The sequence below is a fragment of the Macrobrachium rosenbergii genome, unplaced genomic scaffold, assembly GCF_040412425.1.
Source record: "Macrobrachium rosenbergii isolate ZJJX-2024 unplaced genomic scaffold, ASM4041242v1 13917, whole genome shotgun sequence".
Lineage (NCBI taxonomy): Eukaryota > Metazoa > Arthropoda > Malacostraca > Decapoda > Palaemonidae > Macrobrachium > Macrobrachium rosenbergii.
The window spans coordinates 415,524-431,454 of record NW_027100728.1 but is presented as its reverse complement, the minus strand read 5'-3'; the positions used below and the strand labels follow the sequence as shown (position 1 = coordinate 431,454).

Sequence of the window (15,931 nt, the reverse complement as noted above, 5' to 3'; positions counted from 1 at the left end):
AATAAGTTTCATATGAAATAGCATATCTCCATCAAATTTTGCTGCTTCTTTCCCATCAAATTTTGCTGCTTCTTTCCCAACATTCCTACCTTTCAAAAATCTCCATCAAATTTCTCTGTATACCTTGTCTCTCCTTTAAATTTCTCAGCTTGTATGTCAGTAAATTTCCCAATAAGTTGCATATGAAATAGCATATCTCCATCAAATTTTGCTCCTTCTTTCCCATCAAATTTTGCTGCTTCTTTCCCAACATTCCTACCTTTCAAAAATCTCCATCAAATTTCTCTGTATACCTTGTCTCTCCTTTAAATTTCTCAGCTTGTATGTCCAGTAAATTTCCCAATAAGTTTGCATATGAAATAGCATATCTCCATCAAATTTTGCTCCTTCTTTCCCATCAAATTTTGCTGCTTCTTTCCCAACATTCCTACCTTTCAAAAATCTCCATCAAATTTCTCTGTATACCTTGTCTCTCCTTTAAATTTCTCAGCTTGTATGTCCAGTAAATTTCCCAATAAGTTGCATATGAAATAGCATATCTCCATCAAATTTTGCTGCTTCTTTCCCATCAAATTTTGCTGCTTCTTTCCCAACATTCCTACCTTTCAAAAATCTCCATCAAATTTCTCTGTATACCTTGTCTCTCCTTTAAATTTCTCAGCTTGTATGTCCAGTAAATTTCCCAATAAGTTGCATATGAAATAGCATATCTCCATCAAATTTTGCTGCTTCTTTCCCCCATCAAATTTTCAAATTTCTCTGCTTCTTTTCCCAACATTCCTACCTTTCAAAATCTCCATCAAATTTCTCTCCATCAAATTTCCTTTCTCTCCTTTAAATTTCTCAGCTTGTATGTCCAGTAAATTTCCCAATAAGTTCCATATGAAACAGTATATCTCCATCAAATTTCGCTGCTTCTTTCCTAACAAATTTTGCTGCTTCTTTCCCAACATTCCTATTCAAAAATCTCCATCAAATTTCTCAATAATGAAATAGCATATCCATCAAATTTCTCTATATACCTTGTCTCTCCTTTAAATTTCTCAGCTTGTATGTCCAGTAAATTTCCCAATAATTTGCATATGAAATAGCATATCTCCATCAAATTTTGCTGCTTCTTTCCCATCAAATTTTGCTGCTTCTTTCCCAACATTCCTACCTTTCAAAAATCTCCATCAAATTTCTCTGTATACCTTGTCTCTCCTTTAAATTTCTCAGCTTGTATGTCAAGTAAATTTCCCAATAAGTTGCATATGAAATAGCATATCTCCATCAAATTTTGCTCCTTTTTTAACATCAAATTTTGCTGCTTCTTTCCCAACATTCGTACCTTTCAAAAATCTCCATCAAATTTCTCTATATACCTTGTCTCTCCTTTAAATTTCTCAGCTTGTATGTCCAGTAAATTTCCCAATAAGTTGCATATGAAATAGCATAATCCATCAAATATCTTCTTTCCCATCAAATTTTGCTGCTTCTTTCCCAACATTCCTACCTTTCAAAAATCTCCATCAAATTTCTCTGTATACCTTGTCTCTCCTTTAAATTTCTCAGCTTGTATGTCCAGTAAATTTCCCAATAAGTTGCATATGAAATAGCATATCTCCATCAAATTTTGCTCCTTCTTTCCCATCAAATTTTGCTGCTTCTTTCCCAACATTCCTACCTTTCAAAAATCTCCATCAAATTTCTCTGTATACCTTGTCTCTCCTTTAAATTTCTCAGCTTGTATGTCCAGTAAATTTCCCAATAATTTGCATATGAAATAGCATATCTCCATCAAATTTTGCTGCTTCTTTCCCATCAAATTTTGCTGCTTCTTTCCCAACATTCCTACCTTTCAAAAATCTCCATCAAATTTCTCTATATACCTTGTCTCTCCTTTAAATTTCTCAGCTTGTATGTCCAGTAAATTTCCCAATAAGTTGCATATGAAATAGCATATCTCCATCAAATTTTGCTGCTTCTTTCCCATCAAATTTTGCTGCTTCTTTCCCAACATTCCTACCTTTCAAAAATCTCCATCAAATTTCTCTGTATACCTTGTCTCTCCTTTAAATTTCTCAGCTTGTATGTCCAGTAAATTTCCCAATAAGTTGCATATGAAATAGCATATCTCCATCAAATGCTTCTTTCCCATCAAATTTTGCTGCTTCTTTCCCAACATTCCTACCTTTCAAAAATCTCCATCAAATTTCTCTGTATACCTTGTCTCTCCTTTAAATTTCTCAGCTTGTATGTCCAGTAAATTTCCCAATAAGTTGCATATGAAATAGCATATCTCCATCAAATTTTGCTCCTTCTTTCCCATCAAATTTTGCTGCTTCTTTCCCAACATTCCTACCTTTCAAAAATCTCCATCAAATTTCTCTGTATACCTTGTCTCTCCTTTAAATTTCTCAGCTTGTATGTCCAGTAAATTTCCCAATAAGTTGCATATGAAATAGCATATCTCCATCAAATTTTGCTGCTTCTTTCCCATCAACATTTTTTGCTACCTTTCAAAATCTCTCAAAAATCTCCATCAAATTTCTCTGTATACCTTGTCTCTCCTTTAAATTTCTCAGCTTGTATGTCCAGTAAATTTCCCAATAAGTTGCATATGAAATAGCATATCTCCATCAAATTTTGCTGCTTCTTTCCCATCAAATTTTGCTGCTTCTTTCCCAACATTCCTACCTTTCAAAAATCTCCATCAAATTTCTCTGTATACCTTGTCTCTCCTTTAAATTTCTCAGCTTGTATGTCCAGTAAATTTCCCAATAAGTTGCATATGAAATAGCATATCTCCATCAAATTTTGCATTCCTTCTTTCCCATCAAATTTTGCTGCTTCTTTCCCAACATTCCTACCTTTCAAAAATCTCCATCAAATTTCTCTGTATACCTTGTCTCTCCTTTAAATTTCTCAGCTTGTATGTCCAGTAAATTTCCCAATAAGTTGCATATGAAATAGCATATCTCCATCAAATTTTGCTGCTTCTTTCCCATCAAATTTTGCTGCTTCTTTCCCAACATTCCTACCTTTCAAAAATCTCCATCAAATTTCTCTGTATACCTTGTCTCTCCTTTAAATTTCTCAGCTTGTATGTCCAGTAAATTTCCCAATAAGTTGCATATGAAATAGCATATCTCCATCAATTTTTGCTTCTTTCCCATCAAATTTTTGCTTCTTTCCCAACATTCCTACCTTTCAAAAATCTCCATCAAATTTCTCTGTATACCTTGTCTCTCCTTTAAATTTCTCAGCTTGTATGTCCAGTAAATTTCCCAATAAGTTGCATATGAAATAGCATATCTCCATCAAATTTTGCTGCTTCTTTCCCATCAAATTTTGCTGCTTCTTTCCCAACATTCCTACCTTTCAAAAATCTCCATCAAATTTCTCTGTATACCTTGTCTCTCCTTTAAATTTCTCAGCTTGTATGTCCAGTAAATTTCCCAATAAGTTGCATATGAAATAGCATATCTCCATCAAATTTTTCTGCTTCTTTCCCATCAAATTTTGCTGCTTCTTTCCCAACATTCCTACCTTTCAAAAATCTCCATCAAATTTCTCTGTATACCTTGTCTCTCCTTTAAATTTCTCAGCTTGTATGTCCAGTAAATTTCCCAATAAGTTGCATATGAAATAGCATATCTCCATCAAATTTTGCTGCTTCTTTCCCATCAAATTTTGCTGCTTCTTTCCCAACATTCCTACCTTTCAAAAATCTCCATCAAATTTCTCTGTATACCTTGTCTCTCCTTTAAATTTCTCAGCTTGTATGTCCAGTAAATTTCCCAATAAGTTGCATATGAAATAGCATATCTCCATCAAATTTTGCTGCTTCTTTCCCATCAAATTTTGCTGCTTCTTTCCCAACATTCCTACCTTTCAAAAATCTCCATCAAATTTCTCTGTATACCTTGTCTCTCCTTTAAATTTCTCAGCTTGTATGTCCAGTAAATTTCCCAATAAGTTGCATATGAAATAGCATATCTCCATCAAATTTTGCTGCTTCTTTCCCAACATTCCTACCTTTCAAAAATCTCAATCAAATTTCTCTGTATACCTTGTCTCTCCTTTAAATTTCTCAGCTTGTATGTCCAGTAAATTTCCCAATAAGTTGCATATGAAATAGCATATCTCCATCATGCTTCTTTCCCATCAAATTTTGCTGCTTCTTTCCCAACATTCCTACCTTTCAAAAATCTCCATCAAATTTCTCTGTATACCTTGTCTCTCCTTTAAATTTCTCAGCTTGTATGTCCAGTAAATTTCCCAATAAGTTGCATATGAAATAGCATATCTCCATCAAATTTTGCTCCTTCTTTCCCATCAAATTTTGCTGCTTCTTTCCCAACATTCCTACCTTTCAAAAATCTCCATCAAATTTCTTTGTATACCTTGTCTCTCCTTTAAATTTCTCAGCTTCAATGTCCAGTAAATTTCCCAATAAGTTGCATACGAAACAGCATATCTCCATCAAATTTTGCTTCTTTTTTCCCATCAAATTTTGCTGCTTCTTTCCCAACATTCCTACCTTTCAAAAATCTCCATCAAATTTCTCTGTATACCTTGTCTCTCCTTTAAATTTCTCAGCTTGTATGTCCAGTAAATTTTCCAATAAGTTGCATATGAAATAGCATATCTCCATCAAATTTTGTTGCTTCTTTCCCATCAAATTTTGCTGCTTCTTTCCCAACATTCCTACCTTTCAAAAATCTCCATCAAATTTCTCTGTATACCTTGTCTCTCCTTTAAATTTCTCAGCTTGTATGTCCAGTAAATTTCCCAATAAGTTGCATATGAAATAGCATATCTCCATCAAATTTTGCTGCTTCTTTCCCATCAAATTTTGCTGCTTCTTTCCCAACATTCCTACCTTTCAAAAATCTCCATCAAATTTCTCTGTATACCTTGTCTCTCCTTTAAATTTCTCAGCTTGTATGTCCAGTAAATTTCCCAATAAGTTGCATATGAAATAGCATATCTCCATCAAATTTTGCTGCTTCTTTCCCATCAAATTTTGCTGCTTCTTTCCCAACATTCCTACCTTTCAAAAATCTCCATCAAATTTCTCTGTATACCTTGTCTCTCCTTTAAATTTCTCAGCTTGTATGTCCAGTAAATTTCCCAATAAGTTGCATATGAAATAGCATATCTCCATCAAATTTTGCTGCTTCTTTCCCATCAAATTTTGCTGCTTCTTTCCCAACATTCCTACCTTTCAAAAATCTCCATCAAATTTCTCTGTATACCTTGTCTCTCCTTTAAATTTCTCAGCTTGTATGTCCAGTAAATTTCCCAATAAGTTGCATATGAAATAGCATATCTCCATCAAATTTTGCTCCCAACTTCTTTCCCATCAAATTTTGCTGCTTCTTTCCCAACATTCCTACCTTTCAAAAATCTCCATCAAATTTCTCTGTATACCTTGTCTCTCCTTTAAATTTCTCAGCTTGTATGTCCAGTAAATTTCCCAATAAGTTGCATATGAAATAGCATATCTCCATCAAATTTTGCTGCTTCTTTCCCATCAAATTTTGCTGCTTCTTTCCCAACATTCCTACCTTTCAAAAATCTCCATCAAATCAAATTTCTCTGTATACCTTGTCTCTCCTTTAAATTTCTCAGCTTGTATGTCCAGTAGATTTCCCAATAAGTTGCATATGAAATAGCATATCTCTATCAAATTTTGCTACTTCTTTCCCATCAAATTTTGATGCTTCTTTCCCAACATTCCTACCTTTCAAAAATCTCCATCAAATTTCTCTGTATACCTTGTCTCTCCTTTAAATTTCTCAGCTTGTATGTCCAGTAAATTTCCCAATAAGTTGCATATGAAATAGCATATCTCCATCAAATTTTGCTGCTTCTTTCCCATCAAATTTTGCTGCTTCTTTCCCAACATTCCTACCTTTCAAAAATCTCCATCAAATTTCTCTGTATACCTTGTCTCTCCTTTAAATTTCTCAGCTTGTATGTCCAGTAAATTTCCCAATAAGTTGCATATGAAATAGCATATCTCCATCAAATTTTGCTCTCCTTCTTTCCCATCAAATTTTTGCTTCTTTCCTTTCCCAACATTCCTACCTTTCAAAAATCTCCATCAAATTTCTCTGTATACCTTGTCTCTCCTTTAAATTTCTCAGCTTGTATGTCCAGTAAATTTCCCAATAAGTTGCATATGAAATAGCATATCTCCATCAAATTTTGCTGCTTCTTTCCCATCAAATTTTGCTGCTTCTTTCCCAACATTCCTACCTTTCAAAAATCTCCATCAAATTTCTCTGTATACCTTGTCTCTCCTTTAAATTTCTCAGCTTGTATGTCCAGTAAATTTCCCAATAAGTTGCATATGAAATAGCATATCCATCAAATATCCATTCTTTCTTTCCCATCAAATTTTGCTGCTTCTTTCCCAACATTCCTACCTTTCAAAAATCTCCATCAAATTTCTCTGTATACCTTGTCTCTCCTTTAAATTTCTCAGCTTGTATGTCCAGTAAATTTCCCAATAAGTTGCATATGAAATAGCATATCTCCATCAAATTTTGCTGCTTCTTTCCCATCAAATTTTGCTGCTTCTTTCCCAACATTCCTACCTTTCAAAAATCTCCATCAAATTTCTCTGTATACCTTGTCTCTCCTTTAAATTTCTCAGCTTGTATGTCCAGTAAATTTCCCAATAAGTTGCATATGAAATAGCATATCTCCATCAAATTTCTTTCCCATCAAATTTTTTGCTGCTTCTTTCCCAACATTCCTACCTTTCAAAAATCTCCATCAAATTTCTCTGTATACCTTGTCTCTCCTTTAAATTTCTCAGCTTGTATGTCCAGTAAATTTCCCAATAAGTTGCATATGAAATAGCATATCTCCATCAAATTCCCAATAAGTTGCTTCTTTCCCATCAAATTTTGCTGCTTCTTTCCCAACATTCCTACCTTTCAAAAATCTCCATCAAATTTCTCTGTATACCTTGTCTCTCCTTTAAATTTCTCAGCTTGTATGTCCAGTAAATTTCCCAATAAGTTGCATATGAAATAGCATATCTCCATCAAATTTTGCTGCTTCTTTCCCATCAAATTTTGCTGCTTCTTTCCCAACATTCCTACCTTTCAAAAATCTCCATCAAATTTCTCTGTATACCTTGTCTCTCCTTTAAATTTCTCAGCTTGTATGTCCAGTAAATTTCCCAATAAGTTGCATATGAAATAGCATATCTCCATCAAATTTTGCTGCTTCTTTCCCATCAAATTTTGCTGCTTCTTTCCCAACATTCCTACCTTTCAAAAATCTCCATCAAATTTCTCTGTATACCTTGTCCCTCCTTTAAATTTCTCAGCTTGTATGTCCAGTAAATTTCCCAATATGTTGCATATGAAATAGCATATCTCCATCAAATTTTGCTGCTTCTTTCCCATCAAATTTTGCTGCTTCTTTCCCAACATTCCTACCTTTCAAAAATATCCATCAAATTTCTCTGTATACCTTGTCTCTCCTTTAAATTTCTCAGCTTGTATGTCCAGTAAATTTCCCAATAAGTTGCATATGAAATAGCATATCTCCATCAAATTTTGCTGCTTTTCTTTCCCATCAAATTTTGCTGCTTCTTTCCCAACATTCCTACCTTTCAAAAATCTCCATCAGATTTCTCTGTATACCTTGTCTCTCCTTTAAATTTCTCAGCTTGTATGTCCAGTAAATTTCCCAATAAGTTGCATATGATATACCATATGTCCACCAACTTTTGCTACTTCTTTTACCATCAAATTTTGCTGCTTCTTTCCCAACATTCCTACCTTTCAAAAATCTCCATAAAATTTCTCTGGATACCTTGTCTCTCCTTTAAATTTCTCAGCTTGTATGTTCAATAAATTTCCCAATAAGTTGCATATGAAATAGCATATCTCCATCAAATTTTGCTGCTTCTTTCCCATCAAATTTTGCTGCTTCTTTCCCAACATTCCTACCTTTCAAAAATCTCCATCAAATTTCTCTGTATACCTTGTCTCTCCTTTAAATTTCTCAGCTTGTATGTCCAGTAAATTTCCCAATAAGTTGCATATGAAATAGCATATCTCCATCAAATTTTGCTCCTTCTTTCCCATCAAATTTTGCTGCTTCTTTCCCAACATTCCTACCTTTCAAAAATATCCATCAAATTTCTCTGTATACCTTGTCTCTCCTTTAAATTTCTCAGCTTGTATGTCCAGTAAATTTCCCAATAATTTGCATATGAAATAGCATATCTCCATCAAATTTTGCTGCTTCTTTCCCATCAAATTTTGCTGCTTCTTTCCCAACATTCCTACCTTTCAAAAATCTCCATCAAATTTCTCTGTATACCTTGTCTCTCCTTTAAATTTCTCAGCTTGTATGTCCAGTAAATTTCCCAATAAGTTGCATATGAAATAGCATATCTCCATCAAATTTTGCTCCTTCTTTCCCATCAAATTTTGCTGCTTCTTTCCCAACATTCCTACCTTTCAAAATCTCCATCAAATTTCTCTGTATACCTTGTCTCTCCTTTAAATTTCTCAGCTTGTATGTCCAGTAAATTTCCCAATAAGTTGCATATGAAATAGCATATATCCATCAAATTTTGCTGCTTCTTTCCCATCAAATTTTGCTGCTTCTTTCCCAACATTCCTACCTTTCAAAAATCTCCATCAAATTTCTCTGTATACCTTGTCTCTCCTTTAAATTTCTCAGCTTGTATGTCCAGTAAATTTCCCAATAAGTTGCATATGAAATAGCATATCTCCATCAAATTTTGCTACTTCTTTCCCATCAAATTTTGCTGCTTCTTTCCCAACATTCCTACCTTTCAAAAATCTCCATCAAATTTCTCTGTATACCTTGTCTCTCCTTTAAATTTCTCAGCTTGTATGTCCAGTAAATTTCCCAATAAGTTGCATATGAAATAGCATATCTCCATCAAATTTTGCTGCTTCTTTCCCATCAAATTTTGCTGCTTCTTTCCCAACATTCCTACCTTTCAAAAATCTCCATCAAATTTCTCTGTATACCTTGTCTCTCCTTTAAATTTCTCAGCTTGTATGTCCAGTAAATTTCCCAATAAGTTGCATATGAAATAGCATATCTCCATCAAATTTTGCTCCTTCTTTCCCATCAAATTTTGCTGCTTCTTTCCCAACATTCCTACCTTTCAAAAATCTCCATCAAATTTCTCTGTATACCTTGTCTCTCCTTTAAATTTCTCAGCTTGTATGTCCAGTAAATTTCCCAATAAGTTGCATATGAAATAGCATATATCCATCAAATTTTGCTGCTTCTTTTCCATCAAATTTTGCTGCTTCTTTCCCAACATTCCTACCTTTCAAAAATCTCCATCAAATTTCTCTGTATACCTTGTCTCTCCTTTAAATTTCTCAGCTTGTATGTCCAGTAAATTTCCCAATAAGTTGCATATGAAATAGCATATCTCCATCAAATTTTGCTGCTTCTTTCCCATCAAATTTTGCTGCTTCTTTCCCAACATTCCTACCTTTCAAAAATCTCCATCAAATTTCTCTGTATACCTTGTCTCTCCTTTAAATTTCTCAGCTTGTATGTCCAGTAAATTTCCCAATAAGTTGCATATGAAATAGCATATCTCCATCAAATTTTTTTGCTTCTTTCCCATCAAATTTTGCTGCTTCTTTCCCAACATTCCTACCTTTCAAAAATCTCCATCAAATTTCTCTGTATACCTTGTCTCTCCTTTAAATTTCTCAGCTTGTATGTCCAGTAAATTTCCCAATAAGTTGCATATGAAATAGCATATCTCCATCAAATTTTGCTCCTTCTTTCCCATCAAATTTTGCTGCTTCTTTCCCAACATTCCTACCTTTCAAAAATCTCCATCAAATTTCTCTGTATACCTTGTCTCTCCTTTAAATTTCTCAGCTTGTATGTCCAGTAAATTTCCCAATAAGTTGCATATGAAATAGCATATCTCCATCAAATTTTCTTCTTTCCCATCAAATTTTGCTGCTTCTTTCCCAACATTCCTACCTTTCAAAAATCTCCATCAAATTTCTCTGTATACCTTGTCTCTCCTTTAAATTTTGCATATGAAATAGCATATCTCCATCAAATTTTGCTGCTTCTTTCCCATCAAATTTTGCTGCTTCTTTCCCAACATTCCTTCCTTTCAAAACTTACATCAAATTTCTCTGTATACCTTGTCTCTACTTTAAATTTCTCAGCTTGTATGTCCAGTAAATTTCCCAATAAGTTGCAAATGAAATAGCATATATCCATCAAATCTTCTTTCCATCAAATTTTGCTGCTTCTTTCCCAACATTCCTACCTTTCAAAAATCTCCATCAAATTTCTCTGTATACCTTGTCTCTCCTTTAAATTTCTCAGCTTGTATGTCCAGTAAATTTCCCAATAAGTTGCATATGAAATAGCATATCTCCATCAAATTTTGCTGCTTCTTTCCCATCAAATTTTGCTGCTTCTTTCCCAACATTCCTACCTTTCAAAAATCTCCATCAAATTTCTCTGTATACCTTGTCTCTCCTTTAAATTTCTCAGCTTGTATGTCCAGTAAATTTCCCAATAAGTTGCATATGAAATAGCATATCTCCATCAAATTTTTGCTTTTTTCCCATCAAATTTTGCTGCTTCTTTCCCAACATTCCTACCTTTCAAAAATCTCCATCAAATTTCTCTGTATACCTTGTCTCTCCTTTAAATTTCTCAGCTTGTATGTCCAGTAAATTTCCCAATAAGTTGCATATGAAATAGCATATCTCCATCAAATTTTGCTGCTTCTTTCCCATCAAATTTTGCTGCTTCTTTCCCAACATTCCTACCTTTCAAAAATCTCCATCAAATTTCTCTGTATACCTTGTCTCTCCTTTAAATTTCTCAGCTTGTATGTCCAGTAAATTTCCCAATAAGTTGCATATGAAATAGCATATCTCCATCAAATTTTGCTGCTTCTTTCCCATCAAATTTTGCTGCTTCTTTCCCAACATTCCTACCTTTCAAAAATCTCCATCAAATTTCTCTGTATACCTTGTCTCTCCTTTAAATTTCTCAGCTTGTATGTCCAGTAAATTTCCCAATAAGTTGCATATGAAATAGCATATCTCCATCAAATTTTGCTGCTTCTTTCCCATCAAATTTTGCTGCTTCTTTTCCAAAATTCCTACCTTTCAAAAATCTCCATCAAATTTCTCTGTATACCTTGCCTCTACTTTAAATTTCTTAGCTTGTATGTCCAGTAAATTTCCCAATAAGTTGCATATGAAATGGCATATCTCCATCAAATTTTGCTGCTTCTTTCCCATCAAATTTTGCGGCTTCTTTCCCAATATTCCTACCTTTCAAAAATCTCCATCAAATTTCTCTGTATACCTTGTCTCTCCTTTAAATTTCTCAGCTTGTATGTCCAGTAAATTTCCCAATAAGTTGCATATGAAATAGCATATCTCCATCAAATTTTGCTGCTTCTTTCCCATCAAATTTTGCTGCTTCTTTCCCAATATTCCTACCTTTCAAAAATCTCCATCAAATTTCTCTGTATACCTTGTCTCTCCTTTAAATTTCTCAGCTTGTATGTCCAGTAAGTTTCCCAATAAGTTGTATATGAAATAGCATATCTCCATCAAATTTTTGCTTTTCCCATCAAATTTTCTTTCCCATCAAACATTCCTTCTTTCCCAACAAATCTACCTTTCAAAAAAATCTCCATCAAATTTCTCTGTATACCTTGTCTCTCCTTTAAATTTCTCAGCTTGTATGTCCAGTAAATTTCCCAATAAGTTTGCATATGAAATAGCATATCTCCATCAAATTTTGCTGCTTATTTCCATCAAATTTTGCTGCTTCTTTCCCAACATTCCTACCTTTCAAAAATCTCCATCAAATTTCTCTGTATACCTTGTCTCTCCTTTAAATTTCTCAGCTTGTATGTCCAGTAAATTTCCCAATAAGTTGCATATGAAATAGCATATCTCCATCAAATTTTGCTGCTTCTTTCCCATCAAATTTTGCTGCTTCTTTCCCAACATTCCTACCTTTCAAAAATCTCCATCAAATTTCTCTGTATACCTTGTCTCTCCTTTAAATTTCTCAGCTTGTATGTCCAGTAAATTTCCCAATAAGTTGCATATGAAATAGCATATCTCCATCAAATTTTGCTGCTTCTTTCCCATCAAATTTTGCTGCTTCTTTCCCAACATTCCTACCTTTCAAAAATCTCCATCAAATTTCTCTGTATACCTTGTCTCTCCTTTAAATTTCTCAGCTTGTATGTCCAGTAAATTTCCCAATAAGTTGCATATGAAATAGCATATCTCCATCAAATTTTTGCTTCTTTCCCATCAAATTTTGCTGCTTCTTTCCCAACATTCCTACCTTTCAAAAATCTCCATCAAATTTCTCTGTATACCTTGTCTCTCCTTTAAATTTCTCAGCTTGTATGTCCAGTAAATTTCCCAATAAGTTGCATATGAAATAGCATATCTCCATCAAATTTTGCTGCTTCTTTCCCATCAAATTTTGCTGCTTCTTTCCCAACATTCCTACCTTTCAAAAATCTCCATCAAATTTCTCTGTATACCTTGTCTCTCCTTTAAATTTCTCAGCTTGTATGTCCAGTAAATTTCCCAATAAGTTGCATATGAAATAGCATATCTCCATCAAATTTTGCTGCTTCTTTCCCTTTCCCATCAAATTTTGTCTCTCTGCTTTAAATTTCCCAACATTCCTACCTTTCAAAAATCTCCATCAAATTTCTCTCAAAAATATCAAACCTTGTCTCTCCTTTAAATTTCTCAGCTTGTATGTCCAGTAAATTTCCCAATAAGTTGCATATGAAATAGCATATCTCCATCAAATTTTTGCTTCTTTCCCATCAAATTTTGCTGCTTCTTTCCCAACATTCCTACCTTTCAAAAATCTCCATCAAATTTCTCTGTATACCTTGTCTCTCCTTTAAATTTCTCAGCTTGTATGTCCAGTAAATTTCCCAATAAGTTGCATATGAAATAGCATATCTCCATCAAATTTTGCTGCTTCTTTCCCATCAAATTTTGCTGCTTCTTTCCCAACATTCCTACCTTTCAAAAATCTCCATCAAATTTCTCTGTATACCTTGTCTTTCCTTCAAATTTCTCAGCTTGAATGTCCAGTAAATTTCCCAATAAGTTGCATATGAAATACCATATCTCCATCAAATTTTGCTGCTTCTTTCCCATCAAATTTTGCTGCTTCTTTCCCAACATTCCTACCTTTCAAAAATCTCCATTAAATTTCTCTGTATACCTTGTCTCTCCTTTAAATTTCTCAGCTTGTATGTCCAGTAAATTTCCCAATAAGTTTGCATATGAAATAGCATATCTCCATCAAATTTTGCTGCTTCTTTCCCATCAAATTTTGCTGCTTCTTTCCCAACATTCCTACCTTTCAAAAATCTCCATTAAATTTCTCTGTATACCTTGTCTCTCCTTTAAATTTCTCAGCTTGTATGTCCAGTAAATTTCCCTATAAGTTGCATATGAAATAGCATATTTCCATCAAGTTGCATTTCTTATTTCCATCAAATTTTGCTGCTTCTTTCCCAACATTCCTACCTTTCAAAAATCTCCATCAAATTTCTCTGTATACCTTGTCTCTCCTTTAAATTTCTCAGCTTGTATGTCCAGTAAATTTCCCAATAAGTTGCATATGAAATAGCATATATCCATCAAATTTTCTTCTTTCCCATCAAATTTTGCTGCTTCTTTCCCAACATTCCTACCTTTCAAAAATCTCCATCAAATTTCTCTGTATACCTTGTCTCTCCTTTAAATTTCTCAGCTTGTATGTCCAGTAAATTTCCCAATAAGTTGCATATGAAATAGCTTCATTTGTCTTCACTATCTTGTACAGTTCATTAGCATAGCATGACTGACCAGCAAACAGTAACTTGCCTTACCTAGTAACTCATCTACAAGTGTAGCATTACTAAGCAGTAACCAGTATCAGTAGCAGCTTTCAGTTCAGCTAGTATTCACAGCATTAGTAAGCAGAATTACCAGTTGCCTTTAGTTCATCCAGCATTCTCTTCTAGTGTAGCATTAGCAAGCAGTAATAGCCAGTAGCTAGTGTATATAGAAGTACAATTACTCAGCAGAAATTTAATTAATTAATGTCTCTCTCTTTCCAGGAGGTATTGAGGCTGGGGATCTCATCCCTGGCCAGTTGTGGAGGAGTTCATAAGGACCTTCCAACCTCTCCTACCCACTGCACCACCTGCCTTCTTGGCCCACTTCCACCTCAAAATTTGCACTATCTCCAAAAATTCATTGGAGATATCCTAACAGGCAACTCATGGCAACTGTCCATCCAGGGTATATATAGAAGGTGAACTCAAGGAGCCCCCATCAGTCTCTAGTGAGCTGTCACAGGAGTAACATGTCTCTCTGCTGGTGCTGTCTTGGGCAGCCAGTATTCTCTGTATATGAACTATGATGACTGTGTGACCTTTGGTTAAATAAAACACTCAAATGCAGTTTGCTTGTCATTCAGTACCTCATTGAATTACCATTCAGTTGATAATTTCAGGAATTTCACCATTCAATTCATCAGGAAAATTAAATAATTATGAATACTTGACAGTTTATTTAAAAAAGAACCTTTACAATAAGAGTAGCATTACAAACAAGAACCTTTACAATAAGAGTAGCATTACAAACAAGAAAGCATTACAAAAAAGAACCTTTACAATAAAGTAGCATTACAAAAAAGAACCTTTACAATAAGAGTAGCATTAAAAAAAAGAACCTTTACAATAAGAGTAGCATTACAAAAAGAACCTTTACAATAAGAGTAGCATTACAAAAAGAACCTTTACAATAAGAGTAGCATTAAAAAAAAGAAAATTTTACAAAAAAGCATTACAAAAAAGAACCTTTACAATAAGAGTAGCATTACAAAAAAGAACTTTAGCATTACAAATAAGAACCTTACATAGTAGCATTACAAAAAAAGAACCTTACATAAGGGTAGCATTACAAAAAAAGAACTTTACATAAGGGTAGCATTACAAAAAAAAAGTAGAGCCTTACATAAGGGTAGCATTACAAAAAAAAAGAACCTTACATATGGGTAGCATTACATTCAAAAAGAACCTTACATAAGAGTAGCATTACAATGTCAAATTTAGAGGGCCCATTCCAGACCCCAAACCACATTCCCCTCAACCCCAGCCAGGTCCAGTGCCAGATCCTGCCCAGCCAGGTCCAGTGCCAGATCCTGCCCAGCCAGGTCCAGGGCCACAACTCCACCCCCACCAAAACCAAAAAAAAAAAAAAAAAAAAAAAAAAAAAAAAAAATTAAAAATTCTAAAATTTGATTAAATTTGAGTGTATAAGTTGAGGCGTCCAGAAAAGGTTTTTTTTTAACTGCCCTGGATTACCGGCATCTTATTTAGGTTTTGAAGGTTACCGGCGATCCTCTTGCCTCTCCTCGTTCTCTTGATATCACCTGGGTTCCTCTTTTGCTCTCTCTCTCTCTGGGTTGCAACATCAGGATCAATCTGTAAATATAGATTAAATAACATTACTACAACAATTCAATAAGGACAACTACTAAAGTGTCATTACACTGAAAATAAAAACCATTATTACAACATTTCAATAAGAGAGAGAGAGAGAGAAAGGCTGACCTTCAAATAAAATAAATATACAAATTACAGATATATCAATAGGAAAAGCAACTCTATATACTTCTGTCCTAATACTGGAAGTTCAATGAGAGAGAGAGAGAGAGAGAGAGAGAGAGAGAGAGAGAGAGAGAGAGAGAGAGAGAGAGAGAGAGAGAGAGAGAGAGAGAGAGAGAGAGAGAGTAATTTTCATATGAAAGAACAAGAATACAGCAATATTTCTGTATAAAGGACATTTCAAAGTGTCTTTGAATAAGAACAGATTTCCTGGAGAGA

At 34.3% G+C, this 15,931-nt stretch overlaps 3 long non-coding RNA genes across 9 annotated transcripts in view; 2 read left to right on the top strand and 1 right to left on the bottom strand.

The window, feature by feature from the left end:
• Window positions 1–15,229, bottom strand: part of LOC136838087 (uncharacterized) — a 147,327-nt gene extending 132,098 nt beyond the window's left edge. The window contains exons 1-2 of the long non-coding RNA XR_010852850.1: window positions 15,089–15,229; window positions 14,986–15,054 (exon numbers count right to left, since the gene is read on the bottom strand). This is a non-coding gene — a long non-coding RNA (uncharacterized lncRNA). The remainder of the gene's footprint in view (window positions 1–14,985; window positions 15,055–15,088) is intronic.
• The window catches only part of LOC136838088 (uncharacterized), a 174,848-nt gene that overhangs the window by 87,794 nt on the left and 71,123 nt on the right, over window positions 1–15,931 (top strand). The window lies entirely within an intron of this gene.
• LOC136838091 (uncharacterized) overlaps window positions 15,125–15,931 on the top strand; it is a 30,431-nt gene continuing 29,624 nt past the window's right edge. The window contains exon 1 of the long non-coding RNA XR_010852860.1: window positions 15,125–15,258. This is a non-coding gene — a long non-coding RNA (uncharacterized lncRNA). The remainder of the gene's footprint in view (window positions 15,259–15,931) is intronic.